We start from the raw sequence: 10019 nt of genomic DNA on the forward strand, positions 1-10019 counted from the left end.
TACTCACAAGAAAAATATATCATTGTTGCTACACACACTATCTCACTAAGTGGACGAAAGCAAAAGCTATAAGAAAGAATGATGCTAGAACCACTACCAAGTTAATTTGGGAGCAGGTGATCTCACAATTTTGCTGCCCCATCGAACTCGTTAATGACCAAGGCACACACTTCATTAATGAAGTGATCACTCATTATCCTATCCACCTTTCTAATCATCCATTGGAAATCCTCACAATACTATCCTCAGGCTAATGGCCAGGCTAAGTCTATGAATAAAATTCTAGTAAACATCTAGACCAAGGTAGTCTCTACTTCGTGCAGCGACTAGGATAATAAGCTCATGGCTGATTTATGAGCCTACTGCACAGTTTATAAATTGGCTGTTGTGCAAAATCCCTTTAGGTTGACCTACGAAATTGAAGAAATTCTACCTATAGAGTTCTTTGTTCCTAGCTTGAGAATTGCTCATCAAGAGAGATGGGATGGGAAGGAGGCATGGACAGAGTGCCTAGTTGAGCTAGAATGCCTATTAGAAACTCAACTTCTAGCCACACGCATGCTAATATGTGAGAAGGCAAGACACAAAAGCTAGTTTGACAAGCATGTCCAGTAATGAGATTTTGAATAGGGAGACTTGGTACTCTTGTATTGTGTCAAGGGTCATAAACAGAAGATGAAGTTTAGAGGGACATGGCCTTTCAAGGTTCGAGCCATCACAGAACTGGTAATGTGGAACTCAAAACCTTAGAAGGAGAGGGCATGGGCTTCTTCAATGGCAATCACATCAAGAAGTATTACCCTCCCATGCACCTATTATATGAGCCTCCAATGCTAGAGCCACTTGTCAACGTAGGATTGCCACAATTACAGAGATTGAAGATGAGAATGAGGAAACAGTAGAACCAACTTACCTAAGCATGATGGTCACTGCCAAGCACATGACCACCCTCAATGCATTAATCGATGAGGGGGCTGACTTTAATATCCTATCTCACGTGCATTGGACCCAAATTGGAAAATTGTAGTTATTGCCCACTAATGCCAAACTCACCCCATTTGGGGGCCGATTATATACCCTCTTGGAAATGTGCAGAATTGCAATCTCTATCAAGTCTGAGAGCATACCAATGACCTTTTATGTGATACCAAACACTAAAGATGTAGGTATGGACTAGTTATTAGGACACCCATTTAAAAAGCAAGCTCATTACAATGTCCCAGCACATTCACCTCACCATAGGCAACGTGTGTATAGTCACCACTTTTCGGCAAGGGCTATGCGACTCCTTCAAAATCTGCCAAGCCACCGGTAAAGAAACCCACCACCAAGTCTAGGGAGGGGGATCATGACTTGTCACAACCCTCCAAATCTCAATACTAGCAACCTGCTGAACCCAAAGCCAAAGCCCATGAACCTCAATTCAAATGGGTACCTAAACATCAAGGACCGCTGCCTAGGATCATACATTCATGCCCGCATAAGGCTAAAGACCCACACTCAAAATCTAGGAGGCATAGAAGAGGCTACCAATATCAAAGAATGGTCAAGCCACGATGGGTCCCAAAGACCTTATTGCAAGTTCAAGGTTACTATGAGGGTAATACCCATATTATCTAGGTACCTAAAGCCAAGGCAAAGTCAAAAAATATCATATCATGTCTTTTATTAATATCATAAGGTAAAAAGTAACACACATTGAAGCCCTTAGGATTAGTGCTTTCAAGAAGGGTAGATAGCTCTTCTTCAAAAGATAGGAGATGCTCTACTTATTTTCTTCATCCTTCTTTCTTTTATACTCCCTCCATTTATCTACCTGCTCTTATGTGGCCTTTTCCTCTCTCTCATGTATTCTTGTGTCTTTTTCATGGGTGACATCTTCAACCTTAGGACATGGATCACCTTTCTTTTTTCTATATGGAGGCACATTTAAAATATTGAAAGCCTTCACATCAAAAAGGGGGATTGGCTCAAGGACCTTTGAAAACCTGTATCTCAACCTCCTAAGAATTATCATGTCTTTGTCCATAAGTGTAAGCGTATGTGCATGAGTAGCACATATATAGGAATCTTGAAAAAACTCAATCAAAAAATCTTCTGCATCCTCCTAAATGCAATTGAGAGCTACCCTTGTCCATCTAAAACTATCAAGACTATGCTTATCTCAAATTTCCTTGACAACATCTAAAAAGGCAATTTTGGAATTGCATTATTCATAGCCTTCATTGCACTTCTAATCTCCTTTAGACATCTAACCTGCTGTGAAAACTTTCTCTTTAGCTTTGATTTCCTTGTAATTTTGGAAGGCTTGTAGGACTGATGGATCTTTGAAGCAAGACTTCTAAGATCAACTTTCTATTTTCTTGTAGTAGCCTTAGTTTTAGCCATCTGAAATCTCTAGAAAAAACAAAAAACAACTCAAAACTAGGAAAGATCCCCAAAATCTAATATAACATCATTTGCAATCACTTAGTGATAAATAGATACTACTCAAATAGTTTCAATCCCAAGCCAATCATATATTTACACTTTGATAATAACTTATTTTATCAAATGATAAAATTAAACTTTAATAATTTGTCAAAGTTCTACTAACATTCCAGCTTGAATTTCTATTGAACAATATAGCCCTCTAGTGTATGAAACGTAACCTGGGACTTCTAGGTAAGGGAGACATATGCCTTTTGGTGTTTCATACGTCACCTTTTTTCGCTAAAATTTTGGCCCCACTATGATTGAGGGCTGCGCATAAAAAAATTGCAGACCCGTAATGATAAATAGTTGTAATAATTAAATTATGACTCGAAAATTACAATTTTTAGTGTAAAAATGAAGGTTTTATTGGTTTTGTGTAATATTTCTACAACAAAACATTGAAGACCCTAGATCTCACACAAAAGCGATTCAAAGTAACCTCCCACAATAGAAAAAAACCTTGGGCTAAGTGCTCCACCCTCGTGCATTAACAAACACCAGCCCTACGTCGTGTATAGGAAGCCGTGGCTCAAACTGTAGTCCACCGTAGGAACTCCCCTTCGAGGGAAAAATGATAAAGGATTATTTGCAAAATTTTTTTCATTAACTCCCTCTCCTTCACCCGTTGCATGTCGGGGAGAGAGAGTGTGAGTAGGAGTTGAGGAGGGGCATGGGGAGGGGGGGCATGCATTCTGCCACTTGTGTGGCCACCCCACCCCCCCCCCCCCCACATTCAGCCTATAAGAACCCCCCCCCTTCCAAGCTTGGAGAGGATGGTGGTGCTACCCAGGATTGTGCCACTGCCCGCCGTCAAGAGAAGTTGCCCGTCGTCATCATGTAGCTGCCGCCGTCATCGCAGGCCATTTTCGTCTTCGTCATCATCATCATCATCATCATCATCATCATCATCATCATCATCATCATCATCATCATTGTCATCATCTCCATCATCATCCCAATCATCTCCACCCATCATGTCTCCATGTCATCCCTGTTATCCTGAAGCTTGAAAGCTTCTATTGAGGCTTCTCTAGACCCGGTTCACCCGCAGAGTTGGATTGCTTAGTCTGTGTTTCCCCAAGGTCTATTTCCCGTGCCGTGAGGGAGATCTCGAGCAGTAGGCAATTTTTGAAATCAAAAAAGGGGACCAAGGAGGGTTCGTGGAGTCAAAATCTACTACGTCAATGGCTCCTAAGCAAAAGTCAAGAGGAGCGCACGACGTGGGAGCTTCCACCCAAAGTACGAGAGTGGACAATGCCCCGATATTGAATTCCCAGGTTTCGAATAATATTTCCGCATGGAAAGGTTGCACAAAGCATGCTTTAATTCACATAGGAAACTTAAATGCATTGGAAAATTTATATTCTTGCTCGATTTACAAAGTGTAGTTGTACGAAGAGTACTTACATTTGCTTTCACTTCCATGGTCAAGGGTAATTGCATTCTAGGTTGGGTTAAGTGTTAAAGGAAGGATTAAATCTATGATGGATTCATAGCATTTGATCATGAAAGAATGATACACCCATGCATGGAGTTCTTTTATCAAAGTTTGAATTTGGGAAAGGATGCATCTTCATTAAAATACTAAAAGCTTGAATTCGATGCGAAAGATCACTATAGATCCTGTAGTTGCATAATGGTGAAAAGGTCTATGGTCTTGAAATTGCATACTCGCATGGAATGATATAACTCATACATCTTGCACTTACTTATATCTTTTAGGGACAGTATTTGCATCTCTAAGGAAAAGATCACCTTTAATCGTAAGACAAATAGATCAATTAGGTAGATCGCATGTAATCGTGTAACTCACGTGAGATTCATAAAGGTGTGAATAGTAAGCATATGACGAACACCTCAATGTGCTGGGTTAGGTTAAGTTATGATAAAATTCTACCTAGTATCTCACTTAGGATGCCGATCTAATATTTTCGATCTCAAAGGTCTTACCCACATTCTCAAAATGTTAAGACTTTCCCACATACCGACACCTTTCTCGTGCTACAAAGGTCTTACCCACATACTGACACCTTTCTCGTGCTACAAGCCACAACGTCATATGCTTTTGTGTCTAAATTACAAAATATTATTGCTACTCCTTAGACCAAGTCTTGCGAGTTCTAATTACAAGTCTAATCTTCTAGAAGTTGAGTAGTCATCCTACTACAACACTTTCTTGGGACTGATTTGCCAAGCCAGGGTAGTAATGAATTGCCAAGAAAGCTATTGACCAACCAAGTTAGGGTGACAAGGTTGCCCAGGATTTATTGTCTAAGGAAACCTAAGGTAGAGACAATTTGGGTCAACAGGGTATAAACCCTAACCCAAGGAAAAAGGGTAAATAGGCAACTTAGCTTACGAAACCCTTGGGATCTTTCCAAGTCACGATTGATTCAGGATAGAATGTTGGAAGCGTTCGGGGAGAAGGAATTACACCTTAGCAGTTGGCCATACAAACGACCATTGGAATGCTCATGATTGTACATTTAGATGCACTGTTTGTACTTCTTTGCTCAAGGAACTAATTCAGGGAAAACAACTAATGCTTCAAGTTAAAATCCTGGAGGGAGAGACAGTTTCATCTACCTCCCACTGTGTGCCTGACCCTATCCAAGGGGGTTGTTAGCCGTGCCGGGTACGTGGACCGAACCCGCCGCGAGAGGTATCTCCGCGGGTGCTACTTGGAGTAGGAGGACGCTTGGGTGCCAGTGGAGGCTCTAGCTGTAAATTCCTTGCCTCCAGATCCTGCACAAGAGACCGACGTGACTCGAGATGGGATCTCGAGGCCCGCATACTAGTCAACAGGCGAAACTTGGAATAGAGATCCCTAAGGATTGCTGGGATAGCCTTCGGGCAAGTTTATTTGATGTATTCCAAAGACTGATAAATAAAGATCAAATGTTGAAAAAGAAACTTGCTTGACATTGTTTTTTTGTGTCAGTGCTTAATTTACGTGAAGGAACCAGTGATTAATTTGGTTAATTAAGGAAGGTGTTTTTGCTTGTCAAACTAAATGTGGTAGGTAATTAGATAACTAAAGCAACCTGAGGAAAGTGCTGGGGTGGAGATGACTCTAGGTAAGGGTGGTCCCGGTTGGCTGGGAACTTTTCTCAAAGGAATTGACAGCGAGGTAACAATGACCTAGAATCTATAGAGCTAGAGTCCCGATTTATGATGTTTTAGATGAACGGAATGGGACTATGCCTTACGGGCAAAGAGGTCAAGCTTCACATCCCTCTCGTTTTCCATTCTCCTTGAATCAAGTGTAGTATAAATCCGCTTCGACCCTGATGTTTCTGCGCAAAGTAATTCGTCTGGGGCTCAACACTAGCTACCACCTAGGAACTTGACTATTAGGAAAACCCTAATTCAGGTCTGTCCTAAGTGGGAACGGCCAAATGTTTCCGCTTTGTGGCAGACTCGGGAAGACCTTGATCACAAACCCCGTGATATTCCTTGTAACTGTCGGGCAGCGCTTTCTAGACTCTCTTCCCGATGGGCTGCTAAGACGGTCCTACAAGTGGACAGAGGGGGACACGTTACATTTTGGGGGGGCGGGGGGCCGGGGGTGGGGAAAGAGATGGGCATGGGATTAATTTGGTTAATTAAGGAAGGTGTTTTTCTCGTCAAACTAAATGTGGTAGGTTATTAGATAACTAAAGCAACCTGAGGAAAGTGCGGTGGACATGACTCTAGGTAAGGGTGGTCCCGGTTGGTCGGGAACTTTTCTCAAGGAATTGACAACGAGGTAACAATGACCTAGAATCTATAGAGCTAGAGTCCCGATTTATGTTGTTTTAGATGAACGGAATGGGACTATGCCTTACGGGCAAAGAGGTCAAGCTTCACATCCCTCTCGTTTTCCATTCTCCTTGAATCAAGTGCAGTATAAATCCGCTTCGACCCTGATGTTTCTACACAAAGTAATTCGTCTCGGGCTTGACACTAGCTACCCCGTAGGAACTTGACTATTAGGAAAACCCTAATTCAGGTCGATCCTAAGTGGGAATGACCAAATGCTTCCGCTTTGTGGCAGACTTAGGAAGACCTTGATGGCAAACCCCGTGATATTCCTTGTAAGTGCCGGGCGGCGCTTTCTAGACTCTCTTCTCGATGGGTTGCTAAGACGGTCCTACAAGTGGACAGAGGGGGACACGTTACATTTTGGGGGGGGCGAGGGGTGGGGAAAGAGATGGGCATGGGATAAAATTTTGAGACAAACATCTTTCAGCTATCATAATCAATCCATAATCATAAATCAAAAAATAACCTATTTTTATGTACAAATAAATAGAGAAAATAGCTAAAATTTACAAAAAAATATTTTTGCATTATAAAAATCTAGAAAATTATGATTCGTGGTTGTGGCTATATAACAAAGTTGAGGCATGAATTTTGGTTTCAATTTGGCTTTGTTTATGTGTTATAGTTCATGTTTTTTCCGTTTTATGCAAAAAAAACCCTACACCTATGCAACACAGCATAACCTAAACGTTAGAGGGAAAGGGTGACATTAAGAGATAAAGAGGGCTAAGAGGGCTTGAATTTTTGAAACATGTGATTGTGCATTGCATTTAGAATTGCGATAATTTAGTTTAAGGGGCTAGTAGTATGAGCAATCAGTGCTAGTCTCTATACATCGAAGCATATGTTTAGTGAAAATCATGAAAGGGCTGTTGTTTTCCACATCACAAAAGCTGATTTGATAAATATTGTTTGTGCACTAGGATCATATGCACTATGCCTGATGCATATAGTATCAGTTCTAGATTGCATAGCAATTGTATTTCTAGAATATGACTTATACATTGAGTGGAAAGGAGCCTTTGTTGTAGGTCAGTTCTATGCTTTCCTTGGGACTGTTCGTTGAGGATTTATATATTCCTGGACTGTGCAAAATAAGAAAAGAGTGGAGTTTGTGTGTTATGTCTTATATGTTGGAGTGACGCATTTTGGGGCCAATCCCCGAGGTGTAGAAGAGTCGTAGTGGAGCCGTGGCAATCAGCCCAGGGTGTTGAGATTCAGAGAGGCAGAGACAGAGAGAGTAAGGACCAAACATGCTCTCATCTTCTACATTCATTCATACTAACATAACCACACAAAAGGTAAGTGTATACAATAGTACTAAGGTCCATAGGACCATTCACACTGGGTCTGAGATCACCAACTTATTTAATGTCCCACACTTGCTAATACAGCTAGACAAGACTAATGTCGGTCATACATACTATGAGCTTGATATTCTAACACTCCCCCTCAAGCTCAAATCATCTGATGAACTCCAAGTAGCTGTCTAAAACTACTGAACTTATCTTTACCCAAAGACTTGGTAAAGATATCTGCAACCTATTCATCATACTTCACATGCATAAGATCTACTCTCCCTGCAAGAACCATCTCTCTGATAAAATGGTAGTGTACCTCTATGTGTTTTGTCCTGGCATGGTAAACTGGATTCGTTGCCAGGAGTACACTACTGACATTATCACATAATAAGGTCACTGGAGCATGCAACTGAATATCCAAATCAGCCATAAGCTTGAGCAGCCATGAAATCTCACATGCTACCAATGCAGCACCCCTGTACTCTGCCTCGGTGCTAGACAATGCAACCGTTGGTTGCTTCTTGTTGCTCCACCTAATCATGCCACTTCCAAGGCCAAAATCATAACCACTCGTAGATCTGCGATCATATGAGCATCCTACCCAATCCGCATCTATGTATCCAACTAGTTTCAAGGGCTTATCTCTCATATAGAACAGCCCATAATCTACAGTGGACTTAACATATCTCATAATCCACCTAACAACATCCAAATGTAGCTTTCTAGGCTTCTATATAAATTGACTTATGATCCCAAAACTGCATAACTCAAATCTGGCCTAGTGATGGTCAAGTAGATCAGACTTCCAACCATCTGCCTGTACATAGTCACATCCTGAATTTCAACTCCAGTGCTAATGTCCAGACTTCCAACCATCTGCCCGTACATAGTCACATCCTGTACGTAGTCACATCTGCCTGTACATAGTCACATCCTGTCCAGCTTGACATTCTGATCAAGGGGTGTATCCAATGGTTTTCATTCAGTCATGCCATACTTCTTCAGCATTTCCATGGCATAATGTTTCTGCATCAGCCATAAGCCATTTTCAGCCTTGATTACCTCAATACCCAAAAAGTACTTCAATTCACCTAGATCTTTCATGTCAAATTCAGATTTCAGCATCTTCATTACATGCTGTATACCGAAGTCATCATCACCAGTGATTATCAAATCATCAACATATATAACCAGCACTACCAAGCCACTGTCGGTCTTCTTTGTAAATAGGCTGTGATCAGCCCTACCAACAGTAAATTCCAACCTCTGCAAGTAGTACTAATCCTATCATGCCAAGCTCTTAGAGCCTGCTTCAGCCCATATAGTGCCTTTTTCAGCTTGCATACATAATGCTGAAAATCAGGGTGAACATACCCTTCTGGCTGAACCATATAGACATCCTCTACTAAGTCACCATTAAGAAATGCATTCTTAACGTCCATCTGCTGTAATTTCTAGCCTCTAGCAGCGGCCAAGGCAATCACAGTGCATATGGTTGCCATCTTGGCAACATGGCTGAATGTTTCCTCATAATCAAGTCCATAATATTGGGCATACCCCTTAGCAACCAGCCTAGCTTTGTACCTTTCCACACTGCCATCCGACTTATATTTGATTTTGTAAACCCGTTTGCAGCCAATGGTTTTTTTCCCTTCAGGCAGTGGCACAAGATCCCATGCCTTATTTTCATCCAAGGCATTCATTTCTTCATCCATGGCTGCACACCAGTTCTCATTTTCCACTGCTTCAGCATATATGCCTGGTTCTTTGATCTCCATCACTTTTGTCATGTAAGCATAATGCTTTGCAGTGTAATCACTATATGTCAACTTGTCAACAGGGTATCTGACCCTATGTGAGCGTCTAAGCTATGGTGTATTGCTCGATCCCCCTCTCTCATGAGGCGGAATGTACCTGCTCTGCCTTGCGCTAGGTGTATAGACAGTCGAAATACCAAGTTCACTATCTAAAGTGTCAGTAGACTCATATCCAAAATTCATCCTACCAGATGTCATCATCCCAAATGCATCCTCAATAACTTTCTCTTTTCCTTTGTCCGCGACATCATATCTCCCCCTCACTAACATACTGGTGTCAGTGGACGGTGAGCTCCTCAATCTCCCTGTCCATGGAGATGTTGTCTGACTACTAGGTCTTGTCATATCAATTCTCCGCTGCATATCAACTGTGGATACATGAGTAGAAGGCATATCCGATGGCACTGTTTCCGGTGATACATACCAAGAACCCATCTCATAAAAAATAATATCCCTGCTCACCAAGTTCTCCCTGGTAGAGGGATCATAGCATTTGTATGCCTTCTTCTCTTGCGAATATCCAATGAAGATACACTTATGCACTTTTGGATCTAGCTTCTTCCTTTTTTCATCTAGAATACACTTATAGCCATACAGCTTCTCAAATGGTGTCATCTCATGA

Source organism: Lygodium microphyllum, chromosome 21 (assembly GCF_053477565.2).
Source record: "Lygodium microphyllum isolate KBCC chromosome 21, Lygodium_microphyllum_v1.1.10, whole genome shotgun sequence".
In the NCBI taxonomy this organism is placed as follows: domain Eukaryota; kingdom Viridiplantae; phylum Streptophyta; class Polypodiopsida; order Schizaeales; family Lygodiaceae; genus Lygodium; species Lygodium microphyllum.